Genomic DNA, 10,140 nt, shown 5'->3' with positions numbered 1-10,140 from the left:
AATTGTGGCTACAAATCATTTCATTTAGGATAAAATTGAAAAGGGAAAATGGTAGTTTTAGTCCCTGAGTTATTAATGTATTGTGATTTTGATCCTTATATTATTCGACCAAGCACATTTGACCTTCAATTTAATTAAGTATGCTAAATTAATCCTTGAAACAAACTGCCGTCAACATTTCCGTCTAGTTAGGTATTCTCCAATTGCAATTACTTATATGCCTATTGTGGACTTTGATTTATGAGTATGAAAAGGTCATTTTTAACGGGAAAAAAAAAATACAGAGTCGCCATTAATGTTTTATGTGCTTTTCTTCCAGTTACTTTCACAAAAGGGCAAAGAACTAGTTCCTCTAGCTCTCTAACACGCTAATCAGTATTCTACTACAAGTTACTCTCAAACAAATATTTAATATGCAAACAAAATTAACCAGAACACTCAGCTTTCTTTCTTGGTCTGTATAGTAAAAACTTTGAACATTCTATCTACTAACATTCAATAAGAGCAATCACATGCCTCCAAGAGAACTGCGAAAAGGAGGAAGTTTGAATCAGGGAATAAGGTGTAATAAACTTTGTTGGTTCAATCAACAGAATTAAAAATAATTTAGCCAGATTAAAAAAAATTCAACAATGACAGCTGAAAAAACACCAAGCGATTTGATTTCAAGATGGTGACGTTGCCAAAAAAAGGGGTTCTTGGAGTTGGCTTGATGATGGATCCAGTAGAGAGATTTATTCTAACTATGGTTTGACGTCGAATATGAGCTCCGAACATGGAGGCAAAAGGAACAATAATAACAATAGTAACAAAGAGAGCAATAATAATGGATTTGTAGCAATCTGGAAGGTAGAACAGGAATGGTGGAAAAGAAGATCATATAAGAGTAATATTTTTCGTTCTTTTTTTGTTACTCAAATATCTTTTGGTAAGAGAAACATTAACAATGGAGAGTTAGCCACGAGAAAAATGCAGAACCATATTTAAAGTTACTGGGTTCTTAATTAATAATTTATACATATTTGATAAAAATTTTAATACAAATATATGGTTCGGACAAAAGCTACTGAATTCGGCCGAACCCACACCCTGAAGGGCTGGCTCCGCCCCTGACCATGACAGATGAAAATGTTGACGACAGTTAGTTTCAAGGATTAAATTAGCACACTTAATTTAATTTAAGGTTAAATGTGCTTGGTCGAATAACACAAGGATTAAAATCACAATATATCAATAACTCGGGGACTAAAACTATCATTTTCCAATTAGAAATTTAAAGTTGAATTGTTATTAAATATATAAAGGTGCATTCTTTTTTAAACTGGCTATAAAGGATTTATTGTCATACGAATTTTGAGGGAAGGAGTAATAGTCAGTGTCTTACACTCTGTTTGGAACGTTGTTACCCATTGTATTGTATTGTATTGTTACCACAAAAACAATGTTTGTTTTGATTGTTATTTAAAATGTATTGTATCATATTGTTAAATTCCGTCGTTACGTAACAATGAAAAGCCTCATTTTATGTAACAACCGATTTGGTGTTATTCCCATTGTTACCTAATTTCTTTTTCCAATTATATCCTTACTTAATATTTCATAATCCTATTTTACCCTTTACCTTATATTATTTAACTCCACCCAAAAATCATATACCCTACATCTTCTACGTATCTCTGTCTCCTTCTAGGTTTGGTTTATCTGCTCCCTACGTCTTCTTCCTTCTTCTACGTTTTTTCTTTATTGTCCTGCTCCCTGCTTTTTCTTCCTTCTTTTAATTTTATATGTTTGCTTTTTGTTTAGGTTTCTGCCATAGTTTCAAAGTTACAGGTACTTCTTGTTCTCCAGTGACCATCTTTTTAAAACTTCTTATCATTCTGCCGTTTTTCAAAATTGTAAGTTATTATTTGTATTGCGCTCCTTATTCACAATCATCATTAATTTGCTTGCTTTCTTGTTTTATTTTTTTGCATAGAATATTGTGCTTATTTGGTGTGCTTTCCCATGCTTTTGTTAAACCTATGACTCTAGAATTGTATAATACACCTGTATGTGAATGCTGGTTTACTTTGTGGAAATTTCTCATATTGTTCATGTTGAGTTAAATGCCAATCTGAAATTTTACTTGTTGATGCTGCTTGATCATTGTTCATCTATGTGAACAATGTGTTTCTTTTTAAAAACCGAAAAAAATCGAAAAAACCAATTAATCCGAAAAAACTGATAAAATTCTTTGTAAAAACGCAGATATGTGTCGCACACTGATGGGATGTCCGCAGGAAGACCGCAAGATTCTTTTATTGACCATGATGTCACCCGAAGATTAAGTTTAGAATAATTTTATTTAAATTTTAAGTATTTATGATTTTGTGGACCGCATGAATATTTCGTTATTGACAATTATTTCGTTATGCATTTTAAGCTATGGATTATATGAAAAATATCGGCATCGTGAGAAAATCGTTTGTGGGGTGTCTTCAAACTTTCTATACCAGTGAAATTTTAAAGATTTTGAGTGGTTAATGACGTTTCTTAACTATTTAGGATTGAATTTGAAATCTGAATTTGTAAACTTATAGTTTAGGGCATTTTAGTAAACTTACCAATTAAAATACAGTACGATACATTCAATCCAAACAAAAAATATGTTATGACACAGCAGCAAATAATACAGTCTATCCAAACGTTGTATCTACAAAACAGCACAGTACAATACAATACAGTACAATACAGTACATTATGAAACAATGAGTAACAACGTTCCAAACAGAGTGTTAATGGTAATTCAAATGATGAATTTCACTGGTGTTAAACAAAAAAAAACAATAATTAAAGAAGATCCTTTCAAATTATGAATTTCATATCTGTCCCTTAAATTTCCTTTGTTGTGATTTTTTTTTCTAGCCCATAGCCTTTATTTTCTGTCACCTGTAGGGATATGAGGAAAATTATTTGTAGTTTACGCAAGAAAACATTTTAAAAATGATAGTCTTTCTTATAAATTCATTGTGATATTGAAATTATGGGTTCACCTTATTATAGCATATTTTCCTACATTAATTCAATTCATTCTTATATTTGGTTGTTAAAGTTAGTGGGCGACTCCTTTTCGAGTAAAAAACTAGTTGTATTTCTTTCTTGGTCTGCCACTTGAACAAATTAAAGTCACTTTTTTGTTTCTTTGAACTTCAATTTAGTTGTGTTATTAGTCCTGAGATGACTATAATCAATTAGGAAAAGTTTTTTTCCATGTTTCCTTAAAAGATGTTTGAATGACAAAATCAGGAGGACCAAAAAGGAGATCTCATTGCTATTTAAAGTCTCAAACCAACATCATTACTAGCCATATCCATAGCCTACCACTTTATGCAATTATGAAGAGAACATTCTCCTTTTTTCTCTTAACACTCTTGTTGCTTCGCTACGTTATGGCTAGTTCAACCATGAATCATACCAACATTACCACGGATCAATTAGCTCTTCTTTCCCTGAAATCCGAAATCAGTTCGGACCCCTTTCACTACTTAGATGAAAGTTGGTCTTCCGCTTATTTCTGTTTGCCATTGGGTTGGAGTCACTTGTGGCTCTCGCCACCAGAGAGTGAAGTCCTTGAATCTTTCCAACATGACTCTTACAGGAACAATTCCCCATAATTTTGGTAACCTCTCATTTCTTGTTTCTCTTGACTTGGGAAACAACAATTTCTATGGCAATTTGCCTCAAGAAATGGCACGCTTACGTCGGCTTAAGTTTCTTGATTTAAGTTTCAACAGCTTCAGCGGGGAGGTTCCTTCCTTGTTTGGGTTTTTACACCAACTTCAAGTTCTAAATCTTAGAAATAATAGTTTCACTGGTACCATCCCTTCATCATTTTTTAATATTTCCACACTTGAGACTTTAAATCTGAAATTCAATTCGATAGATGGTCAAATCCCAAAAGTAATTGGAAGTCTTATAAATCTTAGATTAAACTTGGGGGGTAAACAAGCTCATAGGCTCTATTCCTCTGTCACTCTCGAATGCCTCAAGGTTGGAGACTTTAGAAATATCTCACAATTTACTTCAAGGAAACATTCCAAAAGGGATCGGCAATCTTTACAACATGAACTTTTTGTCCATACAATATAATCAACTTACGGGTTCTATACCACTGACAATTTTCAATAGTTCTAGAATCGAATCCATTGCATTTACAAACAATAGCTTATCAGGAAGTCTTCCCAGTAGTTTATGCAATGCTCTCCCAATACTCAAAGGGCTTTATCTGTCTTTTAACAAGCTTCATGGTCATATGCCTACAAGCTTGCCAAATTGTTCAGAACTTCAAATACTGTCTTTAACATATAATGAGTTTGATGGACCAATACTATAGTGAAATTGGAAGATTAACTAATCTGCAACGTTTGACTCTCGGATTTAACCATTTCACTGGTATGTTTTATCTTATGAATGCTAGTAGTATTGTATCTAATTACTTCCACAAAAAATTTATTACACATGAATTGCAGGGATAATTCCACAAGAAATCGGAAATCTTGTTAATTTGGTGAAGTTATGCATGGAGAGAAACCAAATTACCAGCTCAGTCCCGATCTCCATACACAATATCTCCTCGCTGCAATTTCTTATTCTATGGGGGAACAATCTCAAGGGACCCTTACCGACAGGAGATTGGCAACTTAACCAAGATGCAGGAACTCGGTCTTAGTGAAAATACGTTTACCAGTACGTATTCAGAGTGATAGCAAAAAATACAACTTATACTAAATTGATAAGGTAAGGCCTAGTCCCCCTTATTTATATTTTACTAGTTTCGACAAACGTGTGTGGCACACTAATACCATATTAAAATATTTGCATTGAAGAATACATTTCAGCAACTTAAAGTGACTATTGACAAATGATTACATTTCAACAACTAAAAGTGACTATTGACAAATGATTTTATCAAGTAGCAGTAAATGTTTTCTCTGGAATATTTCACGCCCATACCCAACACACAAGCATCTAAAAGGGAAAAAATTCCTGAGAAGAAACATATGCGGATTTTAATTTTTTCTTACTGCTTTGAGAGTGATAGCTAAGCAACAGACCAACTTCTATAGTAATTCAAAGTTCCTTTAAGAGTTGGGTCTTCTAGCTAGAGAGACATGAGCATGCATAGATCAATAAAGGCTATTTATTCTTGTTAATACTCCCTCCCTATTGTTAAGAAATTGCTCCTTCCTAGAAAAGTAGGAGTGTTTTTACTAACTTATCCCTAATGCAATTTTACCTCTTTCCTAAAAAAGCTACTTAATAATTCTTAATTATGTAAATAAGAGTAATTTTGAAAAAATAAGGTTAATTTCTTCTTAAAATCCTAAAGCACCACTTATTTCGAAACAAATTAAAAAGCCTAAACACCATTTATTTTTGAAACGGAATAGTATCTATCTGGGTTCATTGCCAACTGTGGTCTTAGCAATTTTTTGAAGGCAATTAATACCATGAGAACAATAGCAGTTAATAACATTCAAGACTACCAATTGTCTTTTAGTATTCAAGATATAATAAGAAGATGGCTGATGAAAGTAAAGCTTTACAACAAAATATAAAATGTAATTAAAATTTTATGAATATTAATTAGGACTAGAGGAAGAGACAGTGCAAAAATACTACTAGTCTCTATTAACCTCGACGATGAAAGAAACAAACATATCTATGGGTAACTAAGTTATTAAATGAGGGATAAGTCAAACATGTTGAATATTAGTATCTTCTAATTCCCATTTTCCATTTTTTTTTTTGTTATTTGTATCAAACTTTTTCTTTTTGTTATATTTGTAAAATGTATATTTACACCATTTTACAAATAAATTTTTGAAATAATGCTGGCTCAAAAGGTAAAAAAAAAAAGTCGTTCAATATTTGATGGACATTTTGGTAATCAACTTTAAAACTTTTTGGTTCCCACTTTTAAAATAACTAGTATCTGGACAATGCTTTGCATACTGCATATTTATAGTTCTAGATTCATGCATATATTCTAAAATCATTTTGATTGAGATATAAATTAGAGATTTAATTATAAAAAAAGCTTAACATAATTTTTGAGATTTAATGAAGATGAACAATCGTGTAACTGATAATGAATATAGATTTATCTTTGAGAACAAGTCAGGATTGCTTGAAAATGGGTCTTGATTTCTAGATATTTATCTACATAAAAAATATTTCTTTGTTGAACAAATCATATTATATATTTCAATCAAATTCTGTGGAATAGTAACTTTTCCAGCCAACAATCTAACCTTAGGTAGAGATGGAAAAATGAAAACGAGATGAACTGAAGTGGGTTCGCCTAATTATCAGGTTCAATATAACTTTTTGTCAAATTGAAATTGTAGAGAAGGAATTGGGGAATTTGTGGGAAGACAAAAAGGCCCTTATAGTTAATGTGCTAGCAATAAATAGTAAGAGTGTTTTGGAGAATTAAAAAATGGTACATTCCTGACCTACTATGTTCATCTAGTAGGTTAGCAAGACCCTATATATATATATATATATATATATACCTTCCCATAATATTTTTTGCCAACAGAATAAAATAGGGATCTTTTTTGTCATTTCATCATAAAACCCCCAAATTCTTTTCTCTCTCCTTTTTGTTTTCTGCCATTTCTTTCCCTCTTCGTTCTTCCATTCTTCTTTTCCATTTCCAACTAACCCAATCTCTAATTTCTTCTTCTCTCAGCAAAACCTATGGCTTAATTCTTCCTCATATGCTCTTCTTGAATGAGGAAGAAAAATATCTCTCAAATAAAGATTATTCATAAAGCTGAATCGAATTCTTTGTCCAAAAGATTCATTGTCCATTTTTTTTTTCTCTACATGTGTTTCCAGGTGAAATACCCAAAGAGATAAGCAATCTTGTGGAGTTGGAGATCCTTGATCTTGGGTTTAATAGCTTTAGTGGTTCACCTTCCAATGGAAATCTTCAACATATCAAGACTGATACAGGTTTATCTTGCAAACAGCAACCTTGTCGGGGCTATACCACATTCAATCTCCAATTGTTCAAAACTTACTATGTTAGCGCTTTCAGGCAACAAACTCACGGGTTTGATTCCAAGTTCACTTGGATATTTGACTCATCTACAGGTCCTAAACTTATAGGGGAACAATTTGACCAGCGATTCATCGTTAAGCTTTTTGACTTCTTTAACAAATTGCAGAGACTTAACATCTCTTATTTTATCTACCAACCCTCTAAATGGTATGCTTCCGGTCTCTATAGGGAACTTCTCCAGTTCTCTTACAAAGTTTTATGTCGATGGTTGCAAAATCAACGGCTAAATTCCAAATGAAGTTGGGAACTTAAGTAGCTTATTAACCCTTGATATTTCTGAAAACAACTTGGTTGGATCGATTCCCACATCAATTGGCAACTTGACAAACCTTCAGGTCTTGGACTTGAGTGAAAACGCTCTTACAGGATTTATTAGAGATAGTGTATGTAATTTGCAGAGAATGCGTAACATTTACTTTGGTCAAAATCAACTTTCAGGATCCCTTCCAAATTGTTCAGGGAATGTTACTTCGCTTAGAGAGATACATCTGCATTCCAATAAATTGAATTCCAATATACCAACAAGCATAGGGAATCTTAAAGATCTTGTGGTTCTTGACTTATCGTCAAACACCATGGGTGACTCTTTGCCTGCAGAAATTGGAAATCTAAAGGTTGCGATACAAATGGATCTGTCAATGAATTAATTCTCAAATGGAATTCGTAGAGAAATTGGAGGATTACAAAATTTGCAGAAACTTTCTTTGAAACACAACAAGTTGCAAGAATCTATACCTGACTCAATGAGCAACATGATAGGTTTGGAATTTTTAGACGTTTCTCATAACAATATAACGGGAATCATTCCCAAATCCCTGGAGAAACTTTCAAAATCTCAAGTATTTCAATGTTTCTATCAACAAATTATATGGTGAAATACCCTCGGGAGGTCTTTTCAAGAACCTTTCGAGTCAGTTTTTCATCTACAATGAAGCATTGTGTGGTTCTTCGAGATTTAATGTCCCACCATGCCCCACTTCATCAAAGCATAGATCAAATGGGAAAAAATTTCTAGTTCTATTTCTTATGATGGGAATTGCACTTGTATTTGTTCCTGCCCTTGTGCTCGTATGGATAAGGTATAGAGGAGGTAAAAGAGCACCTCAACAAGTTGATTCATTGTCTACCGCAACAAGAGGAAGAATTTCATACTACGAATTGCTCGAAGCAACTGATGCCTTTAGCGAGAGTAATCTGATTGGTTTCGGGAGTTTTGGCTCTGTCTACAAAGGAATTCTCATAAATGGGACTACTATTGCAGTTAAAGTGTTCAATCTGCAATTGGAAGTGTCATCCAAGCATTTTGATACAGAATGTGAAATTTTGCGTAGCATTCGCCATAGGAATCTAGTCAAAGTCATCACTAGTTGTTCCAACCTTGATTTTAAGGCTTTGGTGATCGAGCATATGCCTAATGGGAGTCTTGAGAAGTGTCTGTATTCACACAACTACTTCTTAGACACCTTGCAGAGACTAAGCATAATGATAGATGTGGCATGTGCGTTGGAATATCTCCACCATGGGTGTACACTGCCTGTGATTTGAAGCCTAGTAATGTCTTGCTCGATGATGATGTGGTTGCCCACCTAAGCGACTTTGGTATTTCAAAACTGCTTGGTGAAGATGTTAGTGATTTATACACTAAAACCTTAGCAACATTTGGTTATATTGCACCGGGTATGTCTCTTAGCTTTGCTTTGAACATTGTTTTTTCCTTTTTCTTTTCCACCAAGAAATTATCTTATATCATTAAATTAATTGTTTGACTATAGAGTATGGACTGGATGGATTGGTGTCAACAAAATGTGATGTCTATAGTTACGGGATCATGTTGATGGAAACGTTTACAAGGAGAAAGCCTAATGATGAAATGTTCGAAGGAGATCTTAGCTTGAAGCAATGGGTGAGTAATTCACTTCCAGAGGCAGTAATGGATGTTGTAGATGCTAACTTGGTAACACCAAATGATAATTACTTGAAGTTAGATTGTGTGACATTGATCATGAAAGTGGCATTAGATTTGTGGGGATGCTACAAAAGATCAGGATTCAACTTCTCGCATGTTGAAATTTTCTTGAAAACTCTTGTTCCAAATTACTGGTTTAGTTGCAAATGTTTGTTAAATTATTGTATTGACGTGAAGAATGTATTTTATTTTAGCACTTTTGAAATCCTAATTACAATAAATCATAATACTTTCCTCTTAAAATCAACGTTGCAAATTGGTGGATCACAACTAAGAGATGAAAATAATTCTTTCTATTTCATGTTTTTTGGTGTATTCTCTAAGTATTATTGTCTAGATCACAAATTTGCTTTATTATCATGGTGGCACATTCTAACTGTACATTTTGGCACGACTCCTCTGGACAAGTCCTGAGCTGTGTTGTTTTGTTAAACTTTATTTTTCTTCGTATTTTAAATAAATCAAGCTTATGCAGAAGGGGCAATATACAACTACTAGGAACAATCTTTCCATAGCAACCTTTATGCACGAGTATTATTCGTTGGACCAACATTTTCCATTATGTTTTAGCATCTCCAAACATTTTTGTGAGGATGGAAACATCATCCTACTATTCTAAATGTGGGAAGAGCTAAGTTGAAAAGTTGAATTACCAAAATATCCATTAAAAGTTAAACGACATTTTAACCCCTTATCTAAACACTATTTCTATACTATTTTTACAACAAATAGTAAATTTACATACCAATAAATGATAAATGATCAATTAAATGATGAATAAATAAATTAACTGGCAAGTTCCATGTATCTGTCAAAGCACTTATTGTAGTCTGCTCACTTTCATCTAAACTTTGATATTTTTTTCAAATTTAAAAATCCTAAAAGCTACCTTTTTAATTACATCTATATATATCTATAAAGCTGGGAATGAAAACGGTGAGGTGGCACTCTCTAATGCCTAGAAATGTCTTTATCTTTTTTTTTTTTTCCTTTTTTTTCCTTTTTTCATTATTTTTCAGATTTTCTCTTCTATAATTTGAAGGTAATATTTAGAAAGAGCACA

General features: G+C 33.0%; 1 pseudogene; it reads left to right on the top strand.

The window, feature by feature from the left end:
* Nucleotides 1-3,367: 3,367 nt before the first annotated feature.
* LOC132620232 (probable LRR receptor-like serine/threonine-protein kinase At3g47570) lies at nucleotides 3,368-9,491 on the top strand (annotated as a pseudogene).
* The last annotated feature ends 649 nt before the right edge of the window (nucleotides 9,492-10,140 follow it).

This window comes from Lycium barbarum, chromosome 11 (assembly GCF_019175385.1).
Source record: "Lycium barbarum isolate Lr01 chromosome 11, ASM1917538v2, whole genome shotgun sequence".
NCBI classification, from domain to species: domain Eukaryota; kingdom Viridiplantae; phylum Streptophyta; class Magnoliopsida; order Solanales; family Solanaceae; genus Lycium; species Lycium barbarum.
This window is presented reverse-complemented; position numbering and strand designations above follow the sequence as displayed.